Below are 12,422 nucleotides of genomic sequence, written 5' to 3'. Positions count from 1 at the left end.
TTGCAGTTATGACATCCTCTACTGCACTGCTTTGTGATAGGAATCCACAGTAATAAAATCCTGAGGTCCAATAACATGTTTTATGTGTGAGAAAAATCTCAAATAATTTTCTTCAGACAGGATCTTCTGTGAAGCTATTTTATTCGCGATTGCAATGGCGGGCGTCCTGTCAATCAGGAGCGCAATTTAGTAAACAAATCATAACCGTTTGTTCCCTATTACCCGACTCCCGATCACCTCCCCTGTTTCCTCATTGGCTGAGTACTACAGGTTCACAAGCTACTTGACGCTCCTCTATACCATATATGTACAATTTTTCTTTTTTTCAACCCTTTAATTTCTCCTTTCTTATGTTTTGAGAACTTGTGATCATTGTTTTACTATTCTCACACTGCTCATCCTGTTTTTCTCAAGCTTCTACCTTATTTTGGAACAGTGAGGCCTTCTACTGTCCACTTATCTAGTTAGCATTTCTCCTTATTATGACTGCATAACTACCTTGGAATACAGAAAAGTAATTCTCTACTGCAAAAACACAACTTTGTTTCTCACATATGTTCCAAAAATGAGCATTAAATTGCAAGACTTGTATTCCAAGTCCGGACAAAGTAACGGTTAACCAAATAGCCCTCTCATTTCCAAATGAGTATGTCTACATGAGCATGTGTAGACTGACTTCAGCTTTTCTGCCCAAATTCCAAGCATGTCTAAGAAAAAAATCGGCTGCAGCCTGGGGGCTGGATAGCTCCCATACTGAGGCACTTTGCCTACACAAATATTTTCAGTTGGGCACAGTACTGCTAACACAACTGTCTGGCTTCTGGGCAGACAACTTGGAGTATAGGAGATTTGAGGAGGTGGAGAAAGGGAAGAGCAACACACAAAACCAGTGCTAAAGTTAATGGACACTGGCATGAAGAAGAAGGAAAAAAAAATACTAACAATTCATTGTAACAAACTGATGTCCACTGATGTTTTGATACAGACGTCCCCTGTTAAGAAGAAAGGGTATGAGTAATAGGGTTATGATAATGAATCAGTCCCATCCTCTTTTTTTCTCCAGCTTTTCCATATATGACTCAAGGAAGATAAAAAGTAATGTAGTTGAAACATCATAAATAAAAATGAAAAGTCAGTCTAAGCAGTCTATTATGGGTGGTGAGACTTGGGTGGTAAGGAACCTCATGAAGTTCAACAAAGGCAAAAGCAGGAGCCTTTGCCTAGGGAGGAATAACCCTATGCACCCGTACAGGTTGGGGGCTGACCTGCTGGAAAGCAGCTCTGTGGAGAAGGACATGGTTGGGAGTCCTGGTGGGCAGTGAATTAATCATGAGCCAATAATGGGCCCTTGTGGCCAAGAAGGCCAATGGGATCCTGGGGTACATTAGGAAGAGTGTTGCCACCAGGCCAAGGGAGGTGATCCTCCTCCTCTACTCAGCCCTGGTGAGGCCTCACCTGGAGTATTGTGTCCAGTTCTAGGCTCCCCAGTACAAGAGGGACATGGAGCTACTGGAGAGAGTCCAGCAGAGGGCTACTGAGATGATTGGGGGACTGGAGCACCTGTCATACAAGGAGAGGCTGAGAGAGCTGGGATGGTTTAGCTTGGAGAAGACTAAGAAGGGATGTTATCAATGTGTATAAATATCTGAAGGGAGGGTGTCAAAAGGATGGGGCCACACTCATTTCAGTTGTGCCTAGCAACAGGGCAAGAGGCAACAGGCACAAACTGAAACAGGAAGTTCCGGATGAATATGAGAAAACAGTTCTTTACAGTGAGAGTGACAGAGCACTGGAACAGGTTACCCAGAGAGACTGTGAAGTCTTCTTCTCTGGAGATATTCAAAACCCACCTGGATGTGATCCTGTGCAACGTGCTCTAGAACTAGATGTTCTCCAGAGGTCCCTTCCAACCTCAACCATTCTGTGATTCTGTGATTCTATTATGGAAATAGCTACAGAGTAGCTAAAAGTTGTCATAGTATGGCGGGAAATTCCTTGAAAAAGCCTTGGTCTTCCAAAGCAGAGAGATGGACTTCTATGGATTTGCAGTCTAAAAGTTATGACTACAAATGTTCACTATGTACCAACTTATACATCATCTCTTACACTTCATCACCAAATGCTCCATTCCTCTCAGAGTAACTTTAAAGAAATGAGAAAATATTGCAGTTTACTATTGATGAGCCTTAGCACAAAAGAGTACCTATTGTCTTGTAATTATCATCATATGTCACTCTTCTTAGTTTGTGTTGAAATACTCAATTTTTATCACTACAAAATAATTCTAAGAAATAACTTCAGCACCTGCACAACTAGACTGTTTTTGTATTTTTCTGTGGCTTTCTCAGGATCTTTTTTTTTTTTTTCTTTCCATATTATTCTTGAAATAACAAAGCATACGCTGTGAATGTGCAAGAGTCTGTGAGCAGACTGCATCTGTAGAATACAGGACAGAGGTTCAGTTTATGGGCATGAGTCCTATTATCTTTTCTTTTTCCCCCATAATATCAATTTGTATCACACATATCATCCAACACAAACACTTGTAATATTGTGTAAAATAAAGAAATAATAGACACCCTTGACAACATTCTCTGATAAGATTAGCCAACAATGTGCTATTAAAAAGTACACAGAAATATTTGTGATGTACTTCAATGTTTTCATTTCACTGCTTGCAAACTCCTTAATATTCAAAATTATAGACAAACTAAACAATTTGATTCAGTTTACAGACTAACAGTATTTATAGCTGTAATTTACAAGAAGGAATTATTTATCAGACTCCTGTTTTTCCCTTCCTGTATATCTCTGTATTTGCCTTTTAAAAAAAAATGTACCAAAGTAAAAATACTTATAATTACCTGCCTTTTAGGTTATACAATAAAGCTATGCAGGTTTTCTGCTATGCACAGTAATTCCCTAAGGTAGAAACATAATGTTCCACCACACCAAATCCTGAACAAATGCAGTAGTAAAATTGATTGGTATAATGCTGCAATATGTCAGCTGTCAGGCAAAACGTACTTGTTTGGAATTTTTTGACTGGACAAAAGGTCACAGCTCAGACATATTTACACAGTTGATCCACTAAGTCTGCCACACACAAGGCTACTTGTCCCTCATGAGTCACCTCTAGACATGTTTCTATTGCTTGATTCCTGGTGTAAGTTCACTCCAGGTGTGATCCTGTGCACATTGCAAAACTACGCTTATTGTTCAGGCACATGCCACAGGATATTTGGGAAAAGTAAAAGAAACTTGAGAAAACTTATGTCTCTCCTCCATTTCTTCTCTCCAGATGTCCTCTCCCATCCCATTCCCCAAACATGGGATCCCACATCCCACCTCTATTCCAGTCCAGCTTTCACCAGCTAGCTACCAAGGAAAAATACAGCAAGGAGACAGGTAGCCAACCTGTCCTCTCCTTTCCCAACAGCACTAAAATTATTGAAACCTGTGCCAGATAGAAGTATTAGATGGCAGAAAATGACCCACACAGTCAGACATTCACCAGTCAATGCCACACTGCCATAAAAAAATGACTATCACCAGCTGTACCACATTTCCATCATTTAAGACTTATGAGTGCATGGGCAATTAGGAAGATTAATGCAGAGAAAGCAAAATTCACTGTACAACAGAATACAGAACGTGATTTTACATTCAATTTTTGCAGTTTCTTTTTTGGGGTCATGGAGTTTCTCATCTGCCCCAGCACGCTATCACGACCTTTCTTCAGATAAACCACCCAGAAAGAAAGCTACCTCCAGAAGATATAAGAATCCTGAATTCTTCTTGTACTGGTATGCTGTTACAGGTTTATCTGAAAACTGTGCAAGAGGCAAGAAATCATCCTCTCTTTGAGTTCAAAATATTTGGAAGTGCTGCCTAAGGACATTTGAATTGCAATGGTTGGAAAGATCAGTAAATACAAGTGTAACCCACTGTGCAGACCTTGCCTTTTTCTTTCTCTCACTGTAGTATTCACACAGGGGTGGATGGAAAAGGGCTGTCAGTATCATGAGTTCTTCTCTTGTATTTGAGTGAAGATTACAGAATTTGGAGGCAGGAAAGGAGGACAAAGGAAGAAAGGGAGTAGGGCAGGGAGCGAAATGATAGTGTTTGTTCATAACATTGCCAAATAACTCAAAACTTGTATTTTGACTTGAAGATCAGAATCCCGATTTCAGCGTCTTTACATACTTAACATCATTGTCATGCTTGTAATTTGGAGGACAAAAGTTGATACTATTCAACAGGTAGGTTTGAAGAAAAAAAAAAGAGAAAGAAAATGTTACTGGAAAAACCTTTTCCTCATTTTTATCATTAGATAAAGCAGAATAATAAAGTACTTGATGCATTTTTAAGGCTTGTCTCCTCTGTATTGTACTGCAATACAGCAGCAGTAACTTTGTTCTCTCTATATATCGCTAAATAAAAGTGACTGTATATTTAACAGATTTCTGGTTGAAGTGGTTTTGGTCAAAAGGTTACTGTGTGCTTCTGGCTGGCAAGCTAAACTCTTGTTTTCACTTCACTAGGATCTTGTTCAGAGGACATCTTTCAACTGAACTGAACAAAAGTGTTATGATCATGCATAATCTGGTCACACTTCTCAGTAGTTACACAAAGGTGATCTGAAACTGTTTCTTCTGGAACTTTGACCTTAATATTGTGCAATAGCATTCTAAATTTCTATAAATCTCAAAAAATCATTATCATTCATTCAAAATCTTCACATGGACTTTACTTTGAATCATTCAGTGACTTTTAATATTAGCCCATGCTTTTAACTAAGATATGCACAATATATTAAATTTCACTAAATGTCTTTCAAGAAGCTTTGATGATAATACAAAATGATGCAATGGAAAGGCTTTGCTTTTAATAACTTCAAAATGATATTATTCTGGGGTACATTTCTGAGGGCATGATTCATTTTGGAGTTGGGGGGGGAGGGAGAGATGAGGGTATTTCAGTATTGTTAATTAAGACGAAAATTCGTATTAACTGAAGCAAATGCTAAGTGGCCCAAGGGAGTGCATAAATAACGGTCTTACTAATAAACTGTAGTATACTGAAGCTGAGGAAAATAACTTTAATACTTTTGCAGATTTACTAATTACAGTAGCTTACAGTAGTGCCAGATCAACCTGTGAAGAATTTCAACTACCATTTTTTCTGTTTCCAGAAGTGCTTCAGAATAATTAAATTATTTTGAATCAAAGTTGCTCAACCTGCTTATCAAAATAAAAATAAGCAAAAGAGTTGGTGTAATATTGTGGATTCCTGGTAGCTTTATATTTCAGAATTGAAATAGCTGCTTCCTAAAAGGATAGTACTTCTGGAAATTAAATACATTAATATGCTTACATTTTATTCTAATTAACTGTAGTGGTTAGCAAGTGTTTAGTTGTTGCAGGAAGATGATTTTGCCATTATGAGAGCTATCCTGGGAAACAGTGGTATTCATCAGTAGTTCTAGTCTTTACAAAATAACAGCTCTATAAAAAGTCAATGTTATGTATGGATCTCCTTTACAGAAGAAACTGAAGGATAGTACGTGTTTTGAAGGTGTGTGTTTGTTTGTTTGTTTTGTCATTTGCTTGTTTGTTTTCCTCATGTACAAATATATCACTATAAACAATTACTTAGCATGGAAAGATTGACTAAGTTCCAACACACTCAAGAGCACAGAAAACTGTAGAATCGCTGTATTACTTTGCTTGAGTAGCATCTATAGATATTACTTGGTTTAATCCTTTGTTCAAAGCAGAGACAACTTCAAAGATAGATCAGGTTGCTCTGGGTTCTATCCAGGCAAGTTCTGAAAATCTCTACATTTTCTGTTGTCTCTTTCACCATCTTCAGTACTTTACGATTCACACTGTGAAAAGCATTTCAGCGTATGCAGATGGATTTTCTCTTTTTGTAACTTATGACCATTGCCTCTTGTCTATTGGCTTTGACTCTGAGTTATTACTATAACTCATCATTAGGGAGTTAAAAACAGCAACTAGATTCCCTCTACCCTTCTCATCTCCAGTCTAAAACATTGCCCATACATGAGTTCATGAACTCTTTACTCACATATAGTGACTCACTCATATAGTGAGTAGAGAGGATAATCACAGCCCTTTGTCTGCTCATTATGCTCTTGCTAACGCAGCCCAGCATACAGGTAGCCTTTAAGCGGCTTATTAAAAAAGGACTGAGCTTATTAAATGTAAACATTAACCTTTTCCTTCCTCCCTTCCTTCTTTCCTCCCTTCCTTCCTTCATTTCTTCCTTCCTTGTAATTTTTTTCCTTTTGTGTTGTTGTGAGTATAAAAACAAGCTTCTCTTCATATGAGGCTTACTTTCAAGGCAATGGAATTATAAAGGGACAGAAATTCCTTCTCTGCTTACTTTCCTTATGCTGTTTTGAAACACAATCATCCATAAAACAGACAGCTGTTCTGCCTTTTTCAGCCTCCCATTACTAAATTAATAATCTAATTGTGTCCTCCCTAAAGCTTTAGAAACATCTGTTGTCTGTAAGTTGGACATCTACTTACAAGAAAAGCCAGGGAGAACAGAAAGAACAGAGACTGGTTCATTTGTTCATTTTGAAAAGACCCATATTGGACACTGTCTTCTACAAACACCAAATGATTTCCAGTATTTTTGGTCTTTAATTCTTCTAACACTTTTCCTACATTCTGCAAGAACTGTCTGAAACATCTTATGAATCTATTGCTCCTTTCATGGCTCAGTTTGTGTCTTATATTTTCCATCATCAACAATTCACGAGCAATCATCATCAGACAATCTATTGAAATAATTACCTTTTCAGAACTGACTTTGATTTTCAACCATACAACTTTAATTTGATACGACATTCTTCTGAAGATCACTCCATTTGCTTGTACTTGATATAATCAGAAGGCTCAAATACCACCTGTAGTGCAAATAAAGACCCTGAACGATGTGCTTTCATGAAAACTTTCAGTTTAATGGTTTATTTGAGTACAATACATAAACCTTTGGTGACAGTGAACTTAAGATAAATTTTGGGATGATGATGATGAAATGTTGATAAAACATCTAAAGCAACATCTTAAAGCACATGAAGTTGGTCTACTATAATTTCTGATACATGAACAGATTCTTTTCAACAGCAAATTAATAGGGAACAGAGCTAGGCATGTTGCTGATAGCTTTAAATAACATTATTTTTTGTTAACATTTAACACCGTGCAGATAGTTTGATCAGTTATCTACAGCTTCAATGGTGTAAAAAAACCAACCAAACAAAAAAACTTACAACGCTTTAAAAACTGTGTAAGAGGAGATCATAATCAGCTTGTAAACTTTACTTTAAAATTAAGTTTCTTCATGACCAGGTGTCCTGGTTTTAGTTAGGACAGAGTTAATTTTCCTCCTAGTAGCTGGCAGGGTGCTATGTTTTGGATTAGGATGAGAAGAGCGCTGATAACATGCTGATGTTTTAATTGTTGTAGAGCAATGCTTACACCAAGCCAAGGACTTTTCAGCTTCTCGCTCTGTCCTGCTAGCGAGCAGGCTAGGGGTGCAGCAGGAGCTGGGAGGGGACAGACCCAGGACAGCTGACCCAAACTGGCCAAAGGGGTATTCCATACCATCTGACGTCATGCTGAACAATATATAGGGGTGGCTAGCCGGGGTGGGGGGCCGGCTGCTCGGGGATAGGTTGGGCATCGGTCAACGGGTGGTGAGCAATTGCATTGTGCATCACTTATTTCGTACACATTATTATTATTATTTTTTTTTCCTGTCTTAATAAACTGTCTTTATCTCAACTCACAGGCTTCACTTTCCTGTTTCTCTCCCCCATCCCAGAGAGGGAGGGGGGAGGGTGAGCGAAAGGCTGCGTGGTGTTTAGCTGCCAGCCGGGCTAAACCACAACAGTCCATTTGGTGCCCAACGTGGGGCCCGAAGGGTTGAGATATCGACAGATTTGACCAGAGTGTGTTAAACTAAAATTGGTATAAGTATTCGACCTGCTTAATAGTTGCTAGTCACAATGTTGATTGCCTTCATCTCAAGTCCGCTGTGCCTGTTTCCCAAATTGAGTTTTATAGCAAGTTACTTTCTGTATGTGCTCCCTGTCGTGCTGTTTATCCTTTCCGGGCCCTGGTTTAAGATTGTTATGGTACTGTGTGGTGTAACGATGGCTTATGAAATGATGAGATTTCTGGTCATGACTCTAACCTGGTATTTGTACTCAGCACTGTCATCGACTCTATACTTCGGAAACCATATCTCAGAAACTGTTAGCAATTACACCTATTGCCTTTTTTCATCAGGGAGTCAATCTGTGGAGGGGACAGGGGAAGATATTTTTTCCTACCTGTTCACTCTCCCTTCCTCCTTCACCACCCTCTTATCCCCCGAGCTAGTTACGGTAGCTCTCCAAGATGTTGAATATCCTTGGGATACTCAGACCAGCATGTTCCTGTTGTTATGTCTCCTGAATGCGCTTCAGGTTTTGTTTAAGGTTAAACAACTACTTAGGAATCTCATCTGGAGATTTGTCTTGAGGCAGGATAGTTGCGAGTGGCAGGGAGTGTGGGAGGATATGGGCAGGTTTCTAGAGCACTGGGCACCTCCAGTGTTTTGGACATTCACCCCTGAACAACTGCAAAATCCTAAAAAACTGGTAGAATGCTTGAAAAAAAGGTGTCATGACTCTGGCAGTTCCAAAGTGACACAAATCACTGTGGCGTGCTGGGGTCTGGCTTGTGCCTATCGAGCTGCAATTGATGCTACTATCAACCTAGTGACAGACCCTGCGGCCGTTCCAGTTCCAGCTCCCGCAGCCGTTCCAGTTCCAGCTCCAGCTCCCGCAGCCGTTCCAGTTCCAGCTCCCGCAGCCGTTCCAGTTCCAGCTCCAGCTCCCGCAGCCGTTCCAGTTCCAGCTCCTGCAGCCATTCCAGCTCCGGCTCCCGCAGCCGTTCCAGCTCCCACAGCCGTTCCAGCCCCTGCAGCTGCTCCAGCTCCTGCAGCCGCTCCCACTCCTGTGGCTGGGTCAGAGAAACGAACTGTAGCAGTGCAAGTTGTCCCTGCAGAGAGTATTCCAACCCCTGTGGCAGACCCTGTGGCTGGGTCAGAGAAACGAGCTGTAGCAGTGCAAGTTGCCCCTGCAGAGGGTATTCCAACCCCTGTGGCAGACCCTGTAGCTGGGTCAGAGAAGTGAGCTGTAGCAGTGCAAGTTGCCCCTGTAGACAAGGTGAAAAATGGTATAGAGACTCAGGTTGTTTAGAACGCAGACAGTCTTCTGCTAGGTCTAGGTACGGAGAAGACAGGGCTGGGCCATCAAATGTGCAGGAGGATGAAGATGAAGATGAGGATGTCGAAAAATCAACAGTAACTACCCGAACCCTATACCAGCGTGAGCTATGAGATGTGCGAAAAGATTTTGGTCGCTGTATAGGTGAGCAGCTTGTCACCTGGCTGCTCCTGTGCTGGGACACCAGAGCCAATTGTGTGGAATTAGAGGGCAGGGAAGCCAGGCGGCTGGGATCCCTTGCTAGAGATGCAGGCATTGACAAAGCAATTGGAGATGGAGCACGATCTCACAGCCTCCTGAGGCATCTCCTGTCAGCTGTGAAGGAAAGGTATCCCTTCAAGGAAGAACTTGTATGTCTACTAGGCAAGTGGACCACCATGGAGAAGGGAATTCAGTACCTGAGGGAATTAGCCATACGGGAAGTAATTTATAAGGACCTAGACGACGCACAAATATCCACAGATCCAGATGAAGTCCAGTGTACTCGACCCACGTGGCGGAAGTTTGTACAGAATGCACCATCATCATGGGCCAGCTCATTGGCAATAATAACCTGGAAAGATGGTGAAAAACCCACAGTGGATGAAGTGGCTAAACAACTCCGGCAGTACGAAGAAAATCTCTCCTCTTCCCTACAGGCCTGCGTCTTGGCTGTGGAGAAACTCTCTGAAGAGTTCCACCAACTTAAAGAGAATTTATCTTCCCCCCCCACCTGAACGAACCAGTGGCCACCAACTAAAAGAGAATACTTTGGAGAAACTTTTTGAAGAGGTCCACCAACTTAAAGAAAGTTTATTTTCTTCCCCACCTGTACAAACCAGTGTCTCAGCTATTAGGGATAAACGTTCATCCGTGCAAAGAAGACAATATGGTGGGTACACACCCCACGCCACCCTGTGGTTTTACCTACGTGACCATGGAGAGGACATGAGAAAATGGGATGGAAAATCTACTGAGACCCTGGAGGCACGGGTACGTGAGTTGCAAAAGAAAACAATCGGGAGAAAGGGGTTCTCTGAAAAGTTTGCTGCTCCAACTTCCAGCAGGCAGTCCTTTAAACACAGAAATGAAGATTCTGACCAGGACTAGAGGGGCCCTGCCTCCAGCCAGGGGGAGGAAAGGGACAACCGAGTTTATTGGACTGTGTGGATTCGATGGCCTGGCACGTCTGATGCACAGAAGTATAAGGCTTTAGTAGACACCGGTGCACAATGTACTCTAATGCCATCAAGCTATAAAGGGCCAGAGCCCATCTGTATTTATGGAGTGACGGGGGGATCCCAGCAGTTAACTGTATTGGAGGCTGAAGTGAGTCTAACCGGAAATGAGTGGCAAAAGCACCGTATTGTGACTGGCCCGGATGCTCCGTGCATCCTTGGCATAGACTATCTTAGAAGAGGATATTTCAAGGACCCAAAAGGGTTCCGCTGGGCTTTTGGCATAGCTGCCTTAGAGACAGAGGACATTAAACAGTTGTCTACCTTGCCCGGTCTCTCAGAGGACCCTTCTGTTGTGGGGTTGCTGAGGGTTGAAGAACAGCAAGTACCAATCGCTACCACAACTGTGCACCGGCGGCAATATCTCACGAACTGAGACTCCCTGATTCCCATCCATAAGCTAATTTGTCAACTGGAGAGCCAAGGAGTGATCAGAAAGACCCATTCACCTTTTAATAGTCCCATATGGCCAATGCGAAAGTCTAATGGTGAGTGGAGACTAACAGTGGACTATCGTGGCCTGAACGAAGTCACGCCACCACTGAGTGCTGCAGTGCCGGACATGCTAGAACTCCAGTATGAACTGGAATCAAAGGCAGCCAAGTGGTATGCCACAATTGATATTGCTAATGCATTTTTCTCCATCCCTCTAGCAGCAGAGTGCAGGCCACAGTTTGCTTTCACTTGGAGGGGAGTCCAATATACTTGGAATCGGCTGCCCCAGGGGTGGAAACATAGCCCTACCATTTGCCATGGACTGATCCAGTCTGCGCTGGAGCAGGGGGAAGCTCCTGAATACCTGCAGTACATCGATGACATCATTGTATGGGGTGACACTGCAGAGGAAGTTTTCGAGAAAGGGAAGAAAATAGTCCAAATCCTTCTGAAGGCTGGTTTTGCCATAAAACAAAATAAAGTTAAAGGACCTGCATGAGAGATCCAGTTTTTAGGAATAAAATGGCAAGATGGACGTCGTCAAATCCCAATGGATGTGATCAACAAAATAACAGCTATGTCTCCACCAACTAGCAAAAAGGAAACACAAACTTTCCTAGGTGTCGTGGGGTTTTGGAGAATGCATATTCCAAATTACAGTCTGATTGTAAACCCGCTCTACCAAGTAACCTGTAAGAAGAATGCTTTTGAATGGGGCCCTGAGCAACGACAAGCCTTTGAACAAATTAAGAGGAAATAGTTCATGCAGTAGCCCTTGGGCCAGTCCGAACAGGACCAGATGTAAAGAATGTGCTCTACACCGCAGCCGGGGAGAATGGTCCCACCTGGAGCCTCTGGCAGAAAGAACCTGGGGAAACTCGAGGTCGACCCCTGGGGTTTTGGAGTCGGGGATACAGAGGATCTGAGGCCCGCTATACTCCAACCGAAAAGGAGATATTGGCAGCATATGAAGGAGTTCGATCTGCTTCAGAAGTGGTCGGTACTGAAGCGCAGCTCCTCCTGGCACCCCGACTGCTGGTACTGGGTTGGATGTTCAAAGGAAGGGTCCCCTCTACACATCATGCAACTGATGCTACATGGAGCAAGTGGGTTGCACTGATTACTCAGCGGGCTCGAATAGGAAACCCCAGTCGCCCAGGAATCCTGGAAGTGATTATGGACTGGCCAGAAGGCAAGTACTTTGGGATATCAGCAGAGGAGGAGGTGGTCCATGCTGAAGAAGCCCCACTGTACAACAAGCTACCCGAGAATGAGAAGAAATATGCCCTGTTCACTGATGGGTCCTGTTGTATTGTGGGAAAGCATCAGAGATGGAAAGCTGCTGTATGGAGTCCTACATGATGAGTTGCAGAAGCTGCTGAGGGAGAAGGTGAATCGAGTCAGTTTGCAGAAGTGAAAGCCATTCAGCTGGCCTTAGATATTGCTGAACGAGAAAA

The sequence above is a fragment of the Cygnus atratus genome, chromosome 2 (assembly GCF_013377495.2).
Source record: "Cygnus atratus isolate AKBS03 ecotype Queensland, Australia chromosome 2, CAtr_DNAZoo_HiC_assembly, whole genome shotgun sequence".
Classification (NCBI taxonomy): Eukaryota; Metazoa; Chordata; class Aves; order Anseriformes; family Anatidae; genus Cygnus; species Cygnus atratus.
This window is presented reverse-complemented; position numbering follows the sequence as displayed.